Source organism: Neofelis nebulosa, chromosome 18 (genome assembly GCF_028018385.1).
Source record: "Neofelis nebulosa isolate mNeoNeb1 chromosome 18, mNeoNeb1.pri, whole genome shotgun sequence".
Classification (NCBI taxonomy): Eukaryota; Metazoa; Chordata; class Mammalia; order Carnivora; family Felidae; genus Neofelis; species Neofelis nebulosa.
Window position 1 is genome coordinate 16,057,024 of NC_080799.1, and position 23,449 is coordinate 16,080,472.

Consider the following 23,449-nt stretch of genomic DNA (forward strand, 5'->3'; position numbering starts at 1 on the left):
TGAAAATCAAACCTACAATGAAATATTACCTCACGCCTGTTAGAATAGCTAAAATAAAAAATCAAGAAACAATAGGTGTTGGTGAGGATGTGGAGAAAGGGGAACCCTCTTGCACTGTTGGTGGCAATGCAAACTGGTGCAGCCACTCTGGCGAACAGTATGGAGTTTCCTCAGAAAGTTAAAAATAGAACTACCCGGAGGGGAAGGAAAAAAAAAAGAGGTTAGAGTGGGAGAGAGCCAAAGCATAAGAGACTCTTAGAAACTGAGAACAAACTGAGGGTTGATGGGGGGTGGGAGGGAGGGGAGGGTGGGTGATGGGTATTGAGGAGGGCACCTTTTGGGATGAGCACTGGGTGTTGTATGGAAACCAATTTGACAATAAATTTCATATATTGGAAAAAAAAAGAAATGCAGTAAAAAGAAAAAAAAATAAAAATACAACTACCCTATGATTCAGCAACTGCACTAAGTATTTACCCAAAGAATACAAGAATACTAATTTGAAGGAATATGTGCACCCCTATGTTTATAGCAGCATTATCTACAACAGCCAAATTATGGAAACAGCCCAAATGTCCACCAACTACTGAATGGATAAAGAAGAAATGGTGTATATGCAATGGAATAGTACTCAGCCATACAAAAGAATGAAATCTTGCCATTTTCAACAGCATGGATGGAGCTAGAGAGTATTATGCTAAGCGAAATCAGTCAGAGAAAGTCAAATACCATGGATTTCATTCATATGTGGAATTTAAGAAACAAAACAAACAAGCGAAGGGGAAAAAAGAAGAAAGAGACAAAGCAAGAAACAGATTCTTAATTATACAGAACAAACTGATGGTTGCCAGAGGGAAGGAGACTGGGGGGATGGGTTAAGTAAGTCTTGAGGGTTAAGAAGCTCACCTGTGATGAGCACAGGGTAACATATGGAAGTATTGAATTACTATATTGTACACCTGCAACTAATATAACACTGTATGGAATTAAAACTAACTGGAATTAAAATAAAATCTTAGAAAAATATCAGGCTTTGTTCATTTTGGGGTTTGAAAGAAAATGTCTAGCTACATTGGACAGACTTCCCTGGACCAGAGTGTGCACCTGTGGTGGGTCTTCTATATTGGATGGTAAGTCATCTCCCATCTAATTGAGTCTTCCAATCATGGGTCTTCCTTTGGAAGGTGGCTAATGGATTAAATCAAAACCCAGAGATGGCTGATGAGGGAAATCAGAGAGAGAGAGAGAGAGAGAGATAAAGACCCCAAGAATAACAGAGTAGCTGACTGGCTACTAGAATTCCTTACAAGAAGTCTCCCAGTTTTCAGGTTGCCCGGCTCTTCCTTGTAAACTGAAAAAGCCGTATGAAATCAGTCAGTCAAAAAGAAGGCATGGCCTTTCCCATTGCCAAGCCACTCTCCATGTAGGGGTGGGGAGAACACAAGGATACATCAGGAGCCAGGCTCTATGCATACAACTATGCACATACTGTAAGGGCGGTGTTATTACTCCCGTTTCACAGATGAGAAAACCAGGATTCAGAAAGAATAAACAGAAGTAGCAGAATCCAGATGTATGCAGTTAACACCTTGAGTTATAAATACAGTATCTGTTTTTATATCATTCTCCTCCACCACTCTGTGAGCTAGTTGATGTGAAGACCAGTCCTACTTAACTTTGTGTTTCCAGCTCCTGACACAAAGCCTAGCACACAGTAGGCTTCTACTAAAGTCTGCATCTATTAGTCAGTAACTAATAACCCCATCACTAATTGACTAACTGACATTAGCTAATTATCATATATCCCAAACAGATATAATATATAATCAAACCGAATACATACATCCAATTTCTAATAACCCGTGGGAATTTTCCCTTGGCCCTGCTGCAACTTCTAATGAATCCTGGGATCCCATGGAGCAGTCTAGAGACTCTCAGTAGAAGAAAATGCATTACCAAGAATGTCAGTCCATTGTGCTAGGACTTCCAACTTCATTTCAATGCATTGTATGCCTAAATTATTCAGGTCATGGAATAGTTAAGCAGATTTCTTTTTACCTAAAATTATCCCTCCTTCCACTCCTTACACACCACAGAGCCCATCAAAATTGTTGTATACAATTTGATTCTTTAGGGATTGTCCTCAGTGAGAAGTATGATATTTTTAGGTCCCAAGAAGCAAAATGTTTCATGGCCATCTGATAGGTTGTGTTTTGTGCCTTGCTGGAAACCAATTGCCCAGCTGTTCCTTAGTGTTGGCTCATTGCTCCTCTGTATCAGAGCTGATAGCTCTATTCCTTCACCATGGCCAAGAATTCCCAGAGTGCACCATTTTGTGTACTATAAATCATTAATATTTTAAACTAAATGCCTGTTGCTATAAAGGTCCAGTAAGTACGTTTATAATTTTTCTGGTTTTGTGACTTTTAAAGAAACCCAAAACCACAAATAAAAACCACTTTATTTTGTTTTGCTTTATGATCAGCTACTCTTAAAAATAGAGATTGATGCCTCTGCATTAATTTATTACTTTGTGACTTATTAGAAAGTATTATCCCATATATTGGTTTATTTGGCCCTTGGAACAACCTGGGAAGTGTTATTATCTCCATTTTACAAGTGAGAAGTCAGAGGTTGAAAGAGGTTTTATAATTTGCCCAAGGTCACACAGCTAATAACTGGCAAAGCCAGGACTAAATCTAGGTCTTTGAATAGCAAATAGCATTCTCTTTGCATTGGAAAGAACCTTAGTGATATTTAATTCTGAGCCCAAATGAGAAACTGTAGCTCAGAGAGGCTGAATGACCTTCTGGAGCTCATCTGTCTGGCAGATTTGCTCACAGCAGATGAGGAGCATTCAGTCTCCACTCTTCACATGCTACCTTAAGGATCCACCATGTTCAAAATCACACATATACCTCAAGGTATAGAAGTGATTTTATTATTAATCATTTAGTAATTAGGCTGAGTAAACTGAAAAATACTGGTCACATTCCTTTTTCACAAACCTCCAAGAGACTCTCCAAATAGCTGTGCTAAAATATTGTACTGAAGAATGCTTAAAAACAGGCTGAGAACATTTTTAGATGGTGCTGTGATATTCTTATGGTGCTCAAATAGTATGTATTTTTCTGTATTTGGCCAGTGAAATTGATGCTATAGGGATTCTGTGACTGCTATGCCTGGTGCCAAAGTAGATATGCCCTATGAGAGCAAAATCCATGGACATTCAGAAAAGGAGGCACCTAAAGAAACTTCTCTGATAGAAGTGCAATGAGTATTATTTTGGTGTATGCTATGGAAATTCAAGAAATATCATATTACTCCATTTGTCCTAAATGTTCACTAAAGCACTTACTTTGTGCCAAGCACTGACCTAAGAACTTTAAATGTATCAGATAAATCCTATTTGCCCCTGTTGCTCCCTCTCTTGAGTCATACAACAATGTTGGATTATTTGGCAGGGGTTTGGGCAGTGTGGCTCCCCAGCCACTAAACTCTTTAGCTTCCACAACACCCATGCCCACTGCCAGCTCTCTGGGCAGGCTGGACTCTCTCTGGAATCACGTGGCATTAAAGCACAGGTCCCAGACCCTAAATGAATCCAACCCTAGAGGCCATCCCCAATACTCCAAATCTTGAGTTTACCATTCCACTTCCCGCACCCTCAATGCAGTCTCTTGAACTGATTTGTACTCCCCCAGACAAAAGCCTTATGGCTCCTGGGTAAGGGCTCCTGGAGCTATAAATTTTATTCTCCACTTGCGTTGTCAAATTGAGCAAACATAAATATAGAATGTGTAGCTAAATCTGTATGTCAGATAACAAATAATTGGGGGGGGGTGTACTTAGACTAAAGAATTATTACTAGTTTATCTGAAATACAAATTTAACTGAGCATCCCATATGTTATCTGGCAACCCTACCTGCACTCTCTCTTTCCCCAGCTTTGCAACATAAAAGCCATCAGGAACTCTCTAAGGATGGGGAGCCCAAACTCAGAACACAGAGGCTACTTGGATAGAGAAGCAAAGAATGTAAAAATATCTCACCTTTGTTTGAGTCTCCTATGGCAGTGAGACTAAAGCACAAATGAATAGCTCAAGGATTACCCTGCCACTGAAGCAAGGTGATAGTTAACAGCAAGATTTTTTAGAGTACTGCCTCTGTGACAAGGCAAATTTGGGATTCAGACCTAGAGTAGATTCTTGGCATTCACAGGGTCCAGTCCTGAGGCCTTCACACACACCCCCACCCCCAGGTTCATGAATATCATGTTAGTGTAGTTCAGTTGAAAATTTTAAGTCATCCTTCAGGCTCTTAATGATCCCTATATATTCAGGATTCGAAAGTCAGTTATAAAATAGTCTTCTGGCTAAAAAATGATGAGATGCCTCTTAGCTTTTCCTAGATTTCAGTCACCAGATCTACCACTGACTTTCATTTCAGGCCATTTTTCATTAAGAAATACGTTCTCATATTGTACGGCTCGTACATGAGTCTGGGTCTGGCCACAGCCAGCGAGTCCAGGGCTGAGGCAGGAGCCGAGACCTCTCAGGCTGTGCAGACAAATGGAATTCAACCAGTAAGCAAAATGGGAACTCAGCTTATAGGAATTACAACCAACACCTCAGGAGGCAATAACGGATGACTTGGACATTGTGGTTTCACTTCCAAGTCTACACAAAGAACTAATGTGTCCAATTTGTTTGGATATTTTGAAGAACACCATGAAGAGCAAAGGAGTGTTTACATAGGTTTGTGCAGACTGCATTACCACAGCCCTCGGAAGTGGCGATAAAGAATGTCCTACCTGTAGGAAAAGGCTAGTTTCTAAAAAATCACTAAGACCAGCCTCAAACTTTGATGCACTCATCAGCAAAAGTTATCCAAGTTGTGATGAGTGTGAAGTTCATCAAGAGAGAGTATTAGCCGGGATCAACAAGCAATAATCAGCAGGCACTCAGTCACAACACTGAGGAAGGACGGAAGATACAGGCCAGGAACAGACTACAGAGAGGCAAGAAACAACAGATTGAAGATAGTAGTGGAGAAGACACTGGTGACAGTTCTTCACTGTAGCAATGCTTCTGCACACAGTAATCAGGAAGCAGGACCTAGTACCAAACAGACCAAAACATCTGATGATTCCCAGCTTGAGCTTGATAAGAGCAGTGCAACAGTGGCAATTGATCCAGTAGTGGATGGTGCCAGTGAAATTGAGTAAGTATTCAGGACTCCCCCCACACTAATGGAGAAAGATAATAGTGCACAGAGAAGATACCTAAAAACTTCAGGTGATGCCACTGTTGATCACTTAATCCAAGTCTCTGGCTGAAAGGTTAGCTTTGGAAGAACTTGAAAACAAAGGAGAATCAAAGCAGGCGACCCTTGATACAGCCAGTGAGAAGCAGTAGACCATTTACATAGCAACAGCCAGCGGGCAGTTCACTGTATCAAATGGCTCTTTTTCTTTGGAATTGGTCAATGAATAATACTGGAAAGAGAACAAACACATGGGACTTTATTATGCACCCACAAAGGAGCTTTTACAAGTTGTATGTTTTCACAAACTCTGATTTCATCTGGAACACCCTTCTGACCCAGAAATTTTTCATAGTTCTGTATTCTTTTCTTTTTTAAAATATTTTAAGTAATCTCTACACCCAACGTGGGGCTTGAACTCACAACCCTGAGATCAAGAGTAACATGATCTATTGACTGAGCCAGCCAGGTGCCCCCACAGTTCTGTGCCTTAAGTGATGATTCAGTTGGCTATCCTTTTCCCTCCCCTCAAGATTTTTCTTAGGCTTACAGAATGTTAAGTAATATGTATTTTGACTTTTTTCCCTAGAGTCTTATATATTTATAGTTTCCTATATAAGCTGTAGTGTCTTCACGAAGACCAAGGCTCAAATTCACTGTGCCTAGGGGTGCCTGGGTGGCTGTCGGTTGAGCGTTCAACTTCCGCTCAGGTCATGATCTCACGGTGGCTTGTGAGTTTGAGTCTGGCGTCGGGCTCTGTGCTGACAGCTCAGAACCTGGAACCTGCTTCATATTCTGGGTCTCCCTCTCTCTCTCTGCCCCTCTCCTGCTCATGCTGTCTCTCTCTGTCTCTCAAATATAAACATTAAATTTTTTTTTAATTCACTGTGCCTAAAAAACAATTTCATACGATTATTATTTTCATGGTATTTTCTTTCATAATATCTCATTTTTTAAAAAGGTTCTTTATGAACTTAGTGTCTATTTGCCATGCAGTGTTATTTTTTTCCATTTTTTCTTTCTAATTTTGGAATTTCTGATCTTGGGGAAGAGAAACAAACAAAATGTCAAGTTCTATGACAACTTGGTTCATTTACAGATTTCACGGAAGAAAGGAAAATTAAATTGGTCTTATGTAGTCTTCAAGTGTAGATTTAAAGAGGACTTTTTTTGTATTAGCTTTTTTGTTACTTCAGTCCTTTTATTATATGTATTTGATGCTTTCTCCTATTAAAATACCAGAGATATGGAGATATTTTGCACTTCATCCTTTTTTTTTTTTTTAATGTTTATTATTTGAGAGAGAGAGAGAGAGAGACAGCAAGCAGGGGAGGGGCAGAGAGAGAGGGAGACACAGAATCAGAAGGCTCTAGGCTCCGAGCTGCCAGCAGAGCCTGACGCAGGGCTCGAACCCACAGACCATGAGATCATGACCTGAGCCCAAGTTGGCTGCCCAACTGACTGAGCCACCCAGGTGCCCTGCACTTTATTCTTTAATGAGAAGATATGTTCAAAGTTTCCCTTATTCTTTTCTTATTGGTAACCATGTAAGTTTCAAGAATAATGTGGCACATGGAACTAACAATTGGAAAAAAAAATAGTTTGTTTCTGTTTGAAAAGCATATTCAGCATTTTGGGTGGTCCTGTCAGTTTATAAATTTGGTGCTGTGCTAATCACACTCCAGAGAGGCAGGTTAATGGGGCTTGAGATTTGCCCTAGTGAAAGATAATTCTCTGGAAGAATGTCAGCAAGTTGGGTAAAGTCATTCTCCTTTTCTTAATTTAGTTTTATATTGAAGGACAGTGTTGGGCATTTGGCTTTATGAAGACAGATCAGAAATAAGATTGCCTGTGTGTTATTTTTTCATCATTGTCCTGATTCCAGGTATGTTTCCAAGTTTATATTATCACAGTATTTATGAAGACTTGTTTGCATTGAGAAATTAACCCCAAAGGGTTTTTTTGTTTTGTTTTTGTTTTTTCGCCAGAAGTTAGTAGTCCTCCAGTATCATTGCATTTAAATAACATATTTAGTCATTGTAAATATTTATTTGTCATTTTTGACAGATTGGGGCCAGCTTCATGTTTTAAGTCTTCAGCCCAATATGAAAACTTACTGGTTCATTAATTTTTTTAACGTATTATTGAAAATATTTAAAATCTGTTTTTACAGTTTTATTGGTAACCTGTGCCATGAAATTTGGTGACCACCAAAAATCAAGGGAAATTTTTGTATTCAATTCCTTTTCTGGTGTAATGTTAAACTATATGGATTATTATTATTATTATTATTTTTTAACGTTTTATTTATTTTTGAGACAGGGAGAGACAGAGCATGAACAGGGGAGGGTCAGAGAGAGGGAGACACAGAATCGGAAACGGGCTCCAGGCTCTGAGCTGTCAGCACAGAGCCCGACGTGGGGCTCGAACTCACGGACCGCGAGATCATGACCTGAGCCGAAGTCGGCCGCTTAACCGACTGAGTCACCCAGGCGCCCCATGGATTATTATTTTTTAATTTTTTAATACTTATTTACTTTTTTGAGAGAGACAGAGCCTGAGGTGGGGAGGGGCAGAGAGAGAGGGAGACAGGGAGACACAGAATCCCAAGCAGCCTCCAGGCCCTGAGACTGTCCACACAGATCCCGACACGGAGCTTAAACTCACAACCCATGAGATCATGACCTGAGCTGAAGTTGACCGCTTAACTGACTGAGCCACCCAGGCGCCCCTTAAGTTGTACAGATTATTAATGCATGTCCACTGAATATAACCCAGTTTTGTGATACAGCTGCTTAGATTTTATTGGTGACATTAGATTAGTGGATGCATTAAATAACTAAATTCCCATTGTGATCAACTGAGAAAAAAAAAAAGAAATACCACTTGACACCACTAGGATTACTATGACAAAAGAGACAATAACAAATGTTGGTGAAGAAGTGGAGGAATTGGAACCCTGATACGTTGCTGGTGGGGATACAGAATGGTGCAACCACTCTGGAAAACAGTCTGACATTTTTTTCCTAAGGTTAAATATACGGTTGCCACATGATGCAACAGTTTCATTCCTAGGTTATACCCAAGAGAAATAAAAACATATGTCCACACAAAAATTTGCACATGAATGTTCATAGCAGCGTTTTGCATAGTAGACCAAAGGTGGAAATAAATCAAATGTCCATCAATGATAAGCGAATAAACAAAATGTGGTCTATCCATACAACGGACTATTATTCAGCTATAAAAGAAAAGAAATACTGGTATATGGCGCAACATGGATGAACCCTGAAAATGCTATGCCTAGTGAAGGAAGCCGATCACAAAAGACCACATATTGTACAATTTCATTCACTTGGAATGTCCAGATTAGGCAGATCTATAGAGACAAAAAGTAAGTTAGTTAGAAAGTAAGTTAGCCTAAAGCACAGCACAGAGGAATGGGAAAAATAGGAGGAAAGGGACGGCAGGTTTCTTCATAGGGTAAGATCGTAGGTAAAAATTGATTGTGGCGAAGGATGTACAACTCTGGATATTCTAAAAACCACTGAATTGGACACTTTAAATAAGTGGATTGCATGGCATGTGAATTATAGCTCAGTAAAGCTGTTGTTAAAAAGCAGAGCAAGTTTTTATTGTTTGTGACCCAGTTTTAAGAGGAGTAGGGAAAAACAAAAGACCACTGAGATGTAATGCTGGGTGGCTAGTTAGCTAAGTCACTAGCTAAGTGGCTTCTGAAACTTCACTTGTAAAATTACAACTCTGGAAGGCAGTCGTTGCAGAGTCAAATTATGAATGCTAAATCCATTACAAAAGCCAGTAGTCTACTTTCCTTCTGTGCCTTCTCGTGAAAACAATTCACAGCGCCTAAATAGCAAGTAGTGTGAAACAATAGCAGCTGTTTATTAAAGACTATTTTTTAAATGACATCTTCTTCAATAATGATACCTAGAATGTTCCATGCTAAAGAAGCTGTAATTTCACATTTGCTCAAGACTTGATTTGATTTAGCCCGTATGACACAAATCTTGGATAAAGCATGCAAACAACTTAATTTCATTTCCTCATTAACCAGAACTGATGAGGGAAAAATTAATGAGAGAAGCAATGAGATGTTATAAGCTGTTCAAAGAATCCCCCGTACCACATATATATAAGATTATCAAGAATGATGAGATATAATTGGTTAAATCAACTACGTGGGAGTCTCCTAAGTCTTAGCCTCACAAATCCGACTGAGTGGCTGTGGTGTTGCAAGGGCTGCTTAGCTGAAAAGGGACTGGTCTGACTTGAGATTTCTTTAATCTAGCTTCCTGTAGTTGGTAGGTTGGGAAAGACAGTATTATTTTCAAAAATCATTTAAGAATTTCACAAGACTAAAACTCAACCTTGACCTCATCTTACTTCACACTCCACATCCAGTCTGTTAGGAAGGAAATCCTGTTGATCTTAAAAAGTTATCCGGGATCTGACCACTTCTCTGACCTTGGTCGGAACCACTATCATGTCCCACCCGGATATTGCTATGGTCTCCCTGCTTCTACCCAAATCTTCCTGCAGTCTCTTTTCAACTCGGCAGTCAGAGGATCCTTTTAAATCAGGAGACAGATTGTGTCACTTCTCTGCTCAGAACCCTCTTGGGATTTCCATCTGAAAGTAAAAGCCAAAGTCCTGGCATTGACCTCCAAGGGCTCACATGATCTGCACTGATCCCTGCTCGTCAACCCTCTAGACTTCTTCCCTACTTCTCCCTCACTCTCTCTGCTCCGTTGGCCACCTTCCTGAGCCTCAGACACACCTGACAGCTCTTAGGGCCTTTACTTTGTTCCTTCTGCCTGAAATGTTCTTCCCTCAGTTCCCTGGCTGGCTCCTTCACCTCCTGCAAGCCATTGCTTTATGTTCACTTTAGTAAGGTTAACCCATTCTATTTTCTATTACTTTCTGTGCTCATTCCCACTATTAATTTCCAATTGCTGCTGTAACAAATTACCATTAAAAAGTTGCTTAAAAAAACACAAATTGATTATCTTACAGATCCGGGAGGTAAAAAATCCAAATTAAGTCTTATAGGACTAAAATCAAGGTGTCAGCAGGGCTGCATTCCTTCTGGAGTCTCCAAAGAGAATCTATTTCCTTGCTTTTCCCAGCTTCCTGAAGCCTCCTGCATTCCTGGGCTCATGGCCTTTCCATCTTCAAAATCAGCACCATGGCATTTTCAAATCTCCCTCACCCCCGCTTCCATTGCCACATCTCCTTCTCCAACTCTGGCTCTCCTACCCTCCCTCTTTCCCTTAAAAGGACCCTTGATTACATTGGGTTGACCCAGATAGTCCAGGATAAACTCCTCATATAAAATCCTTCATCATATCTACAAAGTGCCTTTTGCTATTTAAGGTAATATATACACAGGTCTCAGACATTAGGACATGGGCATCTTTGGGAAGCCATGACTTTGTCTAGCATTAATGATTCTCTTAACTTACCCTAGGTTTTCTTTTTTTCCAAAATACTTATCAACTTTAACATGCTTTACCTATCTACTAGATTTATTGTTGGTCATCCCTCCGCCATAATGTGAGCTCCATGAAGACATGAATCTTTGTGTCTTTTTTTTTTTTAACTGATATACCTCTAGCAACTAGAATAGTCCCTGGCATATAGTAGATGTTCAATGAATATTTGTTGATTGAAAGAAAAGGAGGTACTCATCTAGATAAATCAAGAAGAGAAAATATCTTTGTTTATCTTTCCAAACATGTCAAACAGGAGAGGAAACAGAAGGAGCCTGTTCCACAGCAGCCAGCTTTCTGAACTGATTTGTAAACATGGAAACCTAGCGGTTCTCCAACTTCTCTGTGTACAAACATAACCTGAAAGACTTATTTACAAATTCAGGTTCTCTAGCCCCATCCTTCCCAAGTCCAGATTTAGATTTGTTAAGTCTTGAGTGGGGCTCAAGCCAACCCCACTGGGCTGAGGGCTATAATCCATGTTGGGCAAACATTGCTGGTGGCTCCTTGGTAAACCTTCCAAAGCAGAGGTTCTCAACCTTTGCCTGCACAATGGAACTTCCTAAGGAGTTTCATAAACTATCAATGCCTATACCCTATCCCCAGCAATTCTGTTACTTGGTCTGGGGTGCAGCACGGGCACTGGGATTTTTAAAGCTCCTGCTTATTTCTAATGTGCATCCGTGGTTGAGAACCACTGTTCTGTAATAATCAGACTCACTCAGATTTTACATGGCTGCCCATGATAAATACTATATTTCCAAGTCTTTCTTGCAGCTAGATGAGGCCAAATGAGATTTGGACACACCAGGCAACCTTCCTCAAAAGATGGCACATACCCCTCCCTCCTCCTTTTTCTTTTCCCTCCCTCCTGCTACTTAGGATGCCCTCTTGAACAAGACCACACGAGTGGAGCCACTGGATGGAAGGAGCTTAGGCAACAAAAGCAAAAACAAATGGGACTCCGTCAAACTTAATAACTTCTGTGCACCAAAGGAAACAATGAACAGAGTGAAAAGGCAACCTACAGAATGGGAGAAAATGTTTGCAAATCGTGTGTCTGGTAAAAGAATAATGTCCAGAATGTATAAGGACCTTCTAAAACTCAACAATAGAAACAAAATAACCTGGGGCGCCTGGGTGGCGCAGTCGGTTAAGCGTCCGACTTCAGCCAGGTCACGATCTCACGGTCCGTGAGTTCGAGCCCCGCGTCAGGCTCTGGGCTCATGGCTCGGAGCCTGGAGCCTGTTTCCGATTCTGTGTCTCCCTCTCTCTCTGCCCCTCCCCCATTCATGCTCTGTCTCTCTCTGTCCCAAAAATAAATTAAAAACGTTGGAAAAAAAAATTTTTTAAAAGAAACAAAATAACCTGATTATTAAAAGGGCCAAAGGACTTGAATACAATTTCTCTATTCTCTATTTCTCATTTGAAGAAATACAGATGGCCAACAAGCATATGAAAATTCATCATAAAAGAATTGCAGATCAGAACTACCATGAGATATCACTTCACACACATTAGGATGAAAATAATAGAAAATAACAAGTATTGGCAAGAATGCAGGGAAGTTGGAGCCCTTGTGCACTAGTGAGAAAAATGATGCAACCATCATGAAAAGCAGTATGGAGGTTCCTCCAAAAAATTTGAAAAAGAATAACTAGGGCCACTTGGGTGACTCAGTTGGTTAAGCATCCAACTTTGGCTCAGGTCATGACCTTGTGGTCATGAGTTCAAGCCCCATGTCAGACTCTCTGCTGTCCATACAGAGCCAGCTTTATATCCTCAGTCTCCTTCTCTCTCTGCTCCTCCCCCCTCAAAAATAAATAAATTAAAAAAAATAATAACCATATGGCCTAGAAACCCCACTTCTGGGTATATATCCCCAATGTCCATCAACAGAAAAATGAGTAAAAAAAAAAAAAAAAAAAAAAAAAAAGAGAGAGAGAGAGAGAGAGATACCTACAATGGAAGATTATGCAGCTTAAAAAACAAGGGAATTCCCTTACATGCTACAACCTGGATGAACCTTGAGAACAATATGCTAAGTGAAATAAGACAGTCACAAAAGCACAAATATTTTATGACTCCATTTATATAAAGTATCTAAAATAGTAAAAATCATAGAAACACTAAATACAAAGATAGCAGCCGGGGAAAGTGGGAGGAGGAATTAGTTTTTAATGGGTATACAGTTTCAGCTTTGCAAGATGAAGTTTTAGATATCAGTATATATTTAACACTACTGAACTGTACACTTAAAAGTGGTTAAGATGGTAAATTTAATGTCATGTGTTTTTTTTACCACATTTTTAGAAAGCTTTGAATCTGGTTTTCTGAATCATCCGTCACTACTGATGATTTCCTTTATTTTTGGCCTTATTCTCCTGGAATTCAATGTTTTTCTTCCATATGACACAATATCTTTGATTAACACCTCCCCCCCCCCCCCCCCCCCGCCCCAGTGACACACATAGCAGTTCATAGGCAAGCCTAGTCAGCTCACTCTAGACCATCTCAGACTCCCTGGACCCCTGGTTCCTGCATGCTGGGTGAGAGGATGGGTACTGTCTGCAGCCCCCTCGTTTTCCCATGTCCAGCATCTCCTTCAGTGCCCACTTGTGAAGGTGATAGCTTCCTGGATTCCATTCTCCCTATTTTGCTCTACTATTCCCTGACAAAGCTTCAACTGCTTGCTCCCTATCTGCTTCCAAATCCATCTCTGTAGCGCCTTACTCATTTCCAGATGCCTTCTAGTCTTGTCCAGATAGATGCCATGCACCTGCAAGATAACAGCCCACCAGATAGACTCATTGCATGCACCCCAAAACAGATTTATTTTTTCTCATCAAGACTTCTTACTCTTTCTCCATCCATATCAAATCAGTGATCACAAACCTCATTGATTGTACCTTTCAAGGATCTGTGGGTGCCCTCTTTTCAATTCCACTGTTATCATCTGGGCTCTTGCAACTGAAATTGCTGAATCCAGTGTGCGGCAATTATTAAAATCTTAGTAACTAGTCCCTAGCTATTTTTTTCCCTTCCTCTTTCTCTCCCTCTCTTCTTCCTTCATTTTTCTCTTCCCATCCAATCCATTGTCATACTGCCACCAAAGTTATCTTTCTAAAAACCAGATTTGGCTGTTACTCCAAAATCTTTAGTGGATCCCTGTGGTCTCTGAGAAAAAGTCCAATCGTAACATTGTATACAAGTGCTGCCTCCACCTGGCCTGTCTACCTTCTTCGCTGATAAGAGAGTCAGTGCCTGTGCTAATGAACACAGCAGGCTCTAAAGTTGGACCAGACCCCAAATTTGACTCAGTTTTAATATCTATATGAACTTGGGCAAATCACTCATTACCCCTAAGTCTTAATCACCTCATCTGTAAAATGAGGATAACTATGACACCTACCTATGGTTTTGTGAGGATGAATGAAATATTGTGCTTAATGTTATTGTGATTATTATCATTACTCTCTTTCCAAAACGTTCCAGCTGCACTTAACACACCATACCCTGAACAAAATGTCTTTCCAGGGCTGTTTTTCCTTCCTGATTGGCTCCTTCCACCTCCATTCCATTTCCTCTCTGCCTCCATACCTCTTTCCGACCTTTCAAAATCCACCTTGTCTGTGGAGCTTTTTCTCACTTCTCCATAACTTGATTCTCTCCATCAAGTTTCCCATAGCACTTGATACATGCACTATTATTTGATCAGTTCTGAGTTACTGCCCATCAATAACATCTTGTCTCACTATGAAGCATAAGACAGAGCTGGCTGAAAATAATAAAAGACATCCTGAGAAAAAAGAGGGAGTAAACAGACAAATATTAGCACTTAATAGTTTTAAATTGTATGCAAAAAGTTACCAAAATCCAAAGGCTGATGGAAAAAACGTGGGGAGGAAAATGTTACCAGGAAATATAATACAAGTTTACTTTTTAATTATGTAAAGAGCTCCTAGCAAATTTGAGGAGCTTAAATGCCGACAGGGTTTGGTTAGTAAATGGTGATACATCTGTAAATAAAACATTATGTGACCATGAAAAAGATTAAGGTGAATCAGTAGGTGTCAGCATAGATGTCCATGACATATTAAAGTGTGAAAATATGAAGTGAGATCTACTTTATGTGTCTGTATCTGGAAGAATATGCCCCAAATTGTTAACAGTTATTCTGTAAATAAGAATATGGACCTAAGGAGTGAAGGAAAACTTTCAGATCTTCTTTCAAAAGTAACCACTTACTATTTTTATAATTTTAAAAAATTAAGTAAATAAATAGACCATCAGGGGCCCCTGGGTGGGTCAGTTGGTTAAGCATCCAACTCTTGATTTCAGATCAGGTCATGAGCTCACAGTCATGAGATTGAACCCTGTGTCAGGCTCCACCCTGGGCCTGGTGGATTTTCTTTTAAGAAAATAAGAAATCTTTTAAGATTTTCTCCCTCTCCCTCTGCCCCTCCCCTGTTTGTGCTCTCTTGCATGCTCACTGTCTCTAAAAAATAAATGAATAAACCATCAATCTGGCAAAAGATACATCAACTATAAATAAATGGGGGGATATGGACAGATGATTTAGAAAAGAAATAGAGATGATGAATGAATGCAAGGAAAAATATTGAATTTTGGCAAGTAAAAATAAAGTAGTGATGAAGTGTTTATTTTTTTTATTTTTTTTTATTTTTTTTTAAATTTTTTTTTTCAACGTTTTTTATTTATTTTTGGGACAGAGAGAGACAGAGCATGAACGGGGGAGGGGCAGAGAGAGAGGGAGACACAGAATCGGAAACGGGCTCCAGGCTCCGAGCCATCAGCCCAGAGCCCGACGCGGGGCTCGAACTCACGGACCGCGAGATCGTGACCTGGCTGAAGTCGGACGCTTAACCGACTGCGCCACCCAGGCGCCCCAATGATGAAGTGTTTATTAAAAATAGTCAAAAACCAAAAAAAAAAAAAAAAAAAAAAAAAAAAAAAAAAAAAATAAAAATAGTCAAACAAAGAATAACCTACTAAATTATACTTCATGCTGGCAAAGATGCATTGAAATGGACACTTTCTTGTGTTTTTTGTGACATTTAAATTTTATGTAAGTCCTTAGGGGTAAATATTGGCAATTTGTATCAAGGGCAACAAGAATGTTCATGTTTTATGGTTCACTCACTTCTGGATGTATCTCACTTCAGAGATAATTCAACCTAACGAAAGGTCATATGCACAAAGACAGTGAAAATTTGGAAGCAATTTGAGATAGAGTGGTTAAATAAAATAAAGGACGGTTGTTGTGGGGAATTAAACAATCTATGCTATTTACAGGGACCTAGTAAGAGCTCAGTACCTGTTAGCTGCAGCTATCATTATTATTATTATTATTATTATTATTATTACTATTATTATGACAATGGTACTCACTATACAAATTGTGTCGTTAAAAATTATCATTGCAAAACTAAAAGGCAACTGATGGAATGGGAGAAGCTGTTTGCAAACAACACATTAGATAAAGGGTTACTGTCCAAAATCCACAAAGAAATTATCAAACTCAACACCCAAAAAACAAATAATCCAGTGTAGAAATGGGCAAAAGACATGAATAGACACTTCTCCAAACAAGACATCTAGATGGCCAACCAACACATGAAAAAATGCTCCACATCACTCATCATCAGGGAAATATAAATCAAAACCACAATGAGATACCACCTCACACCTGTCAGAATAGCTAAAATTAACAACTCAGGCAACAACAGATGTTGGCGAGGATGTGGAGAAAGAGGATCTCTTTTGCACTGTTGTTGGGAATGCAGACTGGTGCAGCCATTCTGGAAAACAGTATGGAGGTTCCTCAAAAAATTAAAAACACAACTACCCTACGACCCAGCAATGGCACTACTAGGTATTTATCCAAGGGATACAGGTATGCTGTTTCGAAGGGGCACATGCACCCCAATGTTTATAGCAGCGCTATTGACAATAGCCAAAGTATGGAAAGAGCCCAAATGTCCATTGATGGATGGATATATATATCACATTTTCTTTATACACACACACACACACACACACACACACACACACAGTGGAATATTACTCGGCAATCAAAAAGAATGAATTCTTGCCACTTGCAACTACGTGGATGGAACTAGAGAGTATTATGCTAAGCGAAAATTAGTCAATCAGAGAAAGACAAATATCATGACTTCACTTATATGAGGACTTTAAGATACAAAACAGATGAACATAAGGGAAGGGAAACAAAAATAATATAAAAACAGGGAGGGGGACAAAACAGAAGAGACTCATAAATATGGAGAACAAACTGAGGATTACTGGAGGGGTTGTGGGGGGGGATGGGCTAAATGGGTAAGGGGCATTAGGGAATCTACTCCTGAAATCATTGTTGCACTATATGCTAACTAACTTGGATGTAAATTTAAAAAAAATAAATTATTTTAAAAAATTATCACTGTTGGGGCACTCAGGTGGCTCAGTTGGTTGGCTATCTGATTCTTGATTTCAGCTCAGGTCATGATCAAGCCCCACCTTGGGCTCTGTGCTGAGCATGGAGCCTGCTTGAGATTCTCTCTCTCCCTCTCTCTCTCAGCCCCTTTCCCCCTCAAAATAAAATAAAATAAACATTTAAAACAAATCATCATTGTCAAGCCTATGGAGCAACAAGTGTCCTACAGTATAACTATGTAAAAACATATAATATTAAAACACTGAAAATAAATATACAAAATGGTTATGGATGTGTTAGAATACCAGAGTAAGGGTGATTCTTTATATTTTTCTCATGTGTTCCAAACTCTTGGTAATATTATTATATATACACTATAATTTAAAAACAAATTTTAAAAATTTCAGCCTATTATTCATCAAGCCTCGAGTCCATATTTTAAAAACCATATATATCTCCCAAAATTAATACTATCAAAATGTTCAGGAGCTAGTAAAGAAACGTTTAGAGCTATATTGAGTTTGTCACACATTCAAATGTGACACTCATAATATGAAGGATAAAGTTACTTTCTAAGAATTACACCAGTAAACATTAACACAATGAAAGATATCTATGAAAAAAAGCCTAGTACACTTTTCAAAATCTTAATGGAGGCTTAAGAAACACCTGAATCCAAATAAGGTTACTAAAAACAAATTGTAATGTAGGTGAAAAAAAAGCTATAGCTGAATTAACTTACTGAAAATTGAACAGAGACTAGAGTAGCAGAGATGTGTGGGCTACGTTAGTGGTTCAAACTTGAGAAATGCACTGACATCTTGTAAAGGAAAAATTATGACCCTCAAATGTTGACCTATTTTATTTTTAATATGATGTTACTTAAATATATACAAATAGAAAACTAGGTATAAAATGCCTTATTCTTGTTTGTACCAATATTTATGTATTTATTCACACATTTGATAAAAATGTCACAGGTAGAAGTGAAGTCATTACAATGACATAAGTAACTGTATAGACTGACCCAAAGTACGGAGTCAAGTTGCCAAAAATCAGAACATGAGCAGCACACAGTCCCTTAACACCTGTGCACTCACACACTCTTGTCCACATCCATCCATGCCACAACAGTCACAGGCACTAAGTTCAGATAAAACCCAGAGAACTTCTCCCCGGCTTCAAGTCCTGGGGATGAGAAGAGAGAAGTGATCAATGAAAAGATGTTAGAACTGCTCAACACATCGCTCTGTTCTGCCAACGACTCAGAGAAGACAAGACATGAAACTCTGGAGCAGTTATTTCCTTATAAATGCCATATTCTTAGGGCGCCTGGGGGGGCTCAGTTGGTTAAGCGTTGAACTCTTTGATTTTGGCTCAAGTCATGATCTCATGGTTCGTGGGTTGAAGGCTGGCGTTGGGCTGTGTGCTCACACCATGGAGCCTGCTTAGGATTCTCTCTCTGTCTCTCTCTCTGCGACTCCCTCTCTCTCAAAATAATAATTAAAAATTTTAAAAAGTTAACGACCTATTCTTATAGCTGCTTATACAGGTGTAAAACCAAAGGAGATTTTTAAATTAAATATAATTATATGGGGCACCTGGGTGGCTCAGTCGGTTAAGCATCTGACTCTTGATTTCAGCTCAGTTTGTGAGATTGGGCCCCATGTCAGGTTCTGTGATGACAGCAGGGAGCCTGCTTGGGATTCTCTCTCCCTCTCTCTCTGCCCCTCCCCACTCACGTGCTCTCTCTCAAAATAAATAAATACTTTAAATAATAATAATAAAATTAAATATAGCTATACCAGATAAGTAAGATTCAAATGCATAGCATTAATTTAATATGATGGGTAAAGTTTTCTAAAAAGGAAATTCAAATGAAACCCACGAGATACCATTTCCTACCCACCAGAATGGCTAACATGAAAAACAATGACAAGGAAGTCTAGCAATTGAAACAATTGTTGGCAAGGAAGTGGAGAAACTGAAACAATCATACATTGATGGAAAATGTAAAATTGTGAAACACTTCGGAAAATGTGGCAGTTTCTCATAAAGTTAAATATCATCTACCATATGACCCAACAATTTCACTCCTAGGTACTTTCCAGAAGAGAAATGAAAATATATGTCCACAAAAAGACTTATACAAGTCTTTTTATTCATACCACCTTTATTCTTAATAGCCAAAGATCGGAAACAACCCAATGTCCTTCAACAGGTGAATGGATGAACCAAGTATGGTATATTTTCATACAGCAGACTCAGCAATAGAAAGCCAAAGAATACCAAAGCCTAATAGTGCAAAGTTAGCTCCTGACTGTCAGAAATGACTTTTTCTTTTTCATTGGTGTGCAATCAAATACACCACAGTAGCTATCAAAACCCAATGAATGCACACAAAAGCTTTTTTGCATGTTATTGTACATAAATTTTACCTTAAAAATATATAAATATAAATATTAAGAAGGAGTATTACAGACAGTGAGTGGAGCTAATAAGCTGAACGTTTGTGTGATTGTCGCTTGAGGACAAGTAATGCTGGCAACTGAAGGGAAAACAGATTGCAGAATTCAAGTGCAGAATTCAAAGCAGCTTTCCACCATTTGACAAGGACAGTGGTGGACATCAAAAGTTTGGAAACGGTAATGAGGACTCTTGGGCAAAACTCCATAGCAAAGTTTCAGGATGAATGAATGAAGCAAATGATAATGAAAATAGTACAACTGAGTTCCTGGACTTTCTGACAATGATGGCAAGAAAAATGAAAGACAGGGACAGAGAGTAAAGAAGTTAGAGAAGCATTCTTGTGTTTAATAGGAATGACAATGGCTATGTTAGTGTGATAGAATTATGTCACATGATAAAACACCTTGGAGAAAAGTTAACAGATGAGGAGGTTGATGAAATGATCAGGGAAGCAGATATTAATATTGATAGTCAAGTAAACTATGAAGAATTTGCATAAATGATGTCAGCAAAGTGAGAATATTGTACAAAATGTGTTGAAGTTTCTGTACAAAATTGTTTGCTTTTTTCTTTGTAAAAGCTTCTTCATACTATCAAAAGAATATAAATCCATAGTCATTAGATTTATTCCTCTGTGTTTTTCTTCCTTATTTTACTATCATTGTCCTATACCTTATTTTAGAAAGTGCATCAAGGGGCACCTGGGTGGCTCAGTCGGTTAAGCAGCCGACTCCTGGTTTTGGCTTAGGTCATGATCTCACGGTTCAAGAGTTACAGCCCCACATTGATGTCAACTCAGAGCCTGCTTGGGATTCTCTCTCTGTCTCTCTCTCTCCCCCTCCCTCTCTCTCTGCCCCGCTCCCGGGCTCACTCACACTCTTTCTCTCCCTCTCAAACTAAATAAACAAACTTAAAAAAAAAATAGAAAGTGCTTCAAGTAGCATGTGGCTTACTAAATTAATGGTTGTCAAACTTTTTGGGTTCAGCATCCTTTTATGTTTTAAAATTTTATTGAAGATTTTTAAGGCTTTCTATTTATATTAATTATACCTATTAAAATTTGCCATATTAGAACTTAACACAGAATTTTAAAACATTTATTTGTTTATTACAAAATAATAAACTCTTACATGTTGACATAAATATTTTTAAAATACTTCCTCTTCTAAAACCAAAAAAATAGTGAGAAAAGTGGTCTCATTTTACATTTTTGCATATCTCTTTAATGTCTGGCTTGGTAAAAGACAGCTGGATTTTCTTTAAAAAAAAATTTTTTTTTAATGTTTATTTATTTTTGAGAGAAAGACATGGAATGTGAGTGGGGGAGGGGCAGAGAGGGAGACACAGAATTCCAAGCAGGCTCCAGGCTCTGAGCTGTCAGCACAGCTCCATGTGGGGCTGGAATTCACAAACCCGGAGATCGTGACCAGAGCCAAAGTCAGACATTCAAGGATTAAGCCACCCACGCGCACCACCGTTACTTGCTTTTTAAGCTTTCTTTAATTCTTAAAGAAAATCCGGTTATGGCACTATTGACAAACAAGTTATATATTTGATTTCCAACTTTAAAAAAAATCACAATTAGTTTTGTAAGAAACTGCCATACCGTCTTCCAAAATGTACCATTTTGTATTCTCACCAGCAATGACTGAGAGTTCCTGTTACTCCACATCCTCACCAATGCTTGGTATTGTCAGTGTTTTGGAAATTTAGCCGTTCTAATAGGTGTGCAGTCGTGTGTCATTGTTTTCACTTGCAACTCTCTAATAATATATGATGTTGAGCATATTTTCACATGCATATTTGCCATCTGTGTAGCTTCTTTGGTGAGGTGTCTGTTCAGATCTTTTGCCATTTTTAAGCAGGCTGTTAGTTTTCTTACTGCTGAATTTAAAAGGTTCTTTTAACTGAGGAGGCTCAGTCAGTTGAGCATCCAACTTTGGCTCAGGTCCTGATCTCATGGTTCATGGGTTCAAGCCCGGCGTCGGGCTCTGTGCTGACAGCTCCAAGCCTGGAGTCTGCTTCCGATTCTGTGTCTCCGTCTCTCTCTGCCCCTCCCCCGCTCATGCTCTATCTCACTCTCAAAAATAAATAAACATTAAATTTTTTTTAATAAATAAAATTTCTTTATATATTTTGGACACCTGTCCTTTAGCAAATATCAAGTTTTGCAAAGATTTTCTCCCGGTCTGTGATACATTTTTTCATTTTCTCCACAGTGTCTTTCACAGAGCAGGAACTTTTAATTTTAATGAAGCACAACATCAATTCTTTCTTTCATGGATCATGCTTTTGGTGTTGTATCTAAAAAGTCAATGCCAAGCCCAAGGTTACCTAGATTTTTCACCTATATTATCTTCTAACAGTTTTGTAGTTTTGCCAGAGGTTAGGGGAAGAGAAGGACAAATCGTGGAATAGGGGGGACTTTTAGGGCAATGAAACTATACTCTATGATACAGTAATGATGGGCACATGTCATTATACATTTGTGAAAACACATAGCCTGTACTTACACAAAGAGTGACCCCTAATGTGAACTACTGGACTTTAATTAATAAAAATGTATCAATATTGGTTCATCAGTTGAAACAAATGTGTGACACTAATACAAGGCGCAAATGTAGGGGAAACAGTGGGAAATGTGGTATATAGAAACTTTCTGTACTTTTCCATCAATTTTCCATAAACCTAAAACACTTCTGAAACTAAAGTCTACTGATTGTTTAAATTATAACTAGCCCCCAAACTACCACAAAACAGGCAAGTATTACAAAATGAAATTATTAAGGGTGCCAGGCTGGTTCAGTCAGTGGAGCATATGGCTCTTGATCTTGGGATTGTGGGTTCAAGCCTCACGTTGGGTGTAGGGGTTACTTAAAAATAAAAAATCTTAAAAATAAAGGAAATTCAAGTGAGGTTTTGTTTGTTCATGATTATCAGAACTCATACTTTATTGACACTGTGCAGAGACAATTCTTGAAAGCCCAATTTGAAAGGATCAACTTTTTTTATCTTCATGAAATTGTCCTATTCACTTGAAGATATGATTAGGATTGTGACATATTGAAATCTTCGTGAAAATTATTAATCCAATTAATGTTGGCATTGGGAACAGAGAGTTTATTCATGAGGTATTTACTACTTCATCTGCTGTTATGAACTGTTGCCAGTGGTATTTACAAAGCAAAGGCCTCACACCAGAACTACTTGCAGTGAAAGGTGGCATCTGGGGGGCAGGTGTTGAGATCAGCATGCTGGGCTATGAGTGCTGAATGGCACACGTTTGTCCATCATTTTCCTCTAGTCAGCTATTGGGAAACTTTGGTTCATCCAGCTTGATAGGATAGGATAACACTCAGCTTTCACTTGGCAAGAACCACAAATGCAGGAAAGGCCATGAAAGCACAGGATGGTGCTTGTGCTTAAGAGAATCTTGAGCTTAGGTGAAGTTTTGTAAAAGGAGAATTAAATTGTTAAAAACTCATCCCAATCTGTCCGGCCTTGATTGATGGAGACTGTCTCCTGGTCATTAAAGAGGTGTGTTCTTTTTGGGGATAGAGATCGATCATGAAGCTTGTTCATGGCTTCTTTCTGATCAGCAGCTTAGTTTTCTAAGAACCTTTACATTGGGACAGGAGTCCTTGGAGAGTGGAACTGAGTTTTGAGGCTACTACCAGGGTAATGTCCCATTTACAAATTAATAAATGGACCATCTGGCTTAAAAACCAGGGAGTTCTTTTAGAAAGAA

General features: G+C 38.9%; 2 pseudogenes; both read left to right on the forward strand.

Annotated features, from left to right (window-relative positions):
- The first annotated feature begins 4,374 nt into the window (after positions 1-4,374).
- On the forward strand, positions 4,375-5,579 carry LOC131501594 (E3 ubiquitin-protein ligase RING2-like; annotated as a pseudogene).
- Positions 5,580-19,880: 14,301 nt separating this feature from the next.
- Positions 19,881-20,218, forward strand: LOC131501384 (calmodulin-like; annotated as a pseudogene).
- The last annotated feature ends 3,231 nt before the right edge of the window (positions 20,219-23,449 follow it).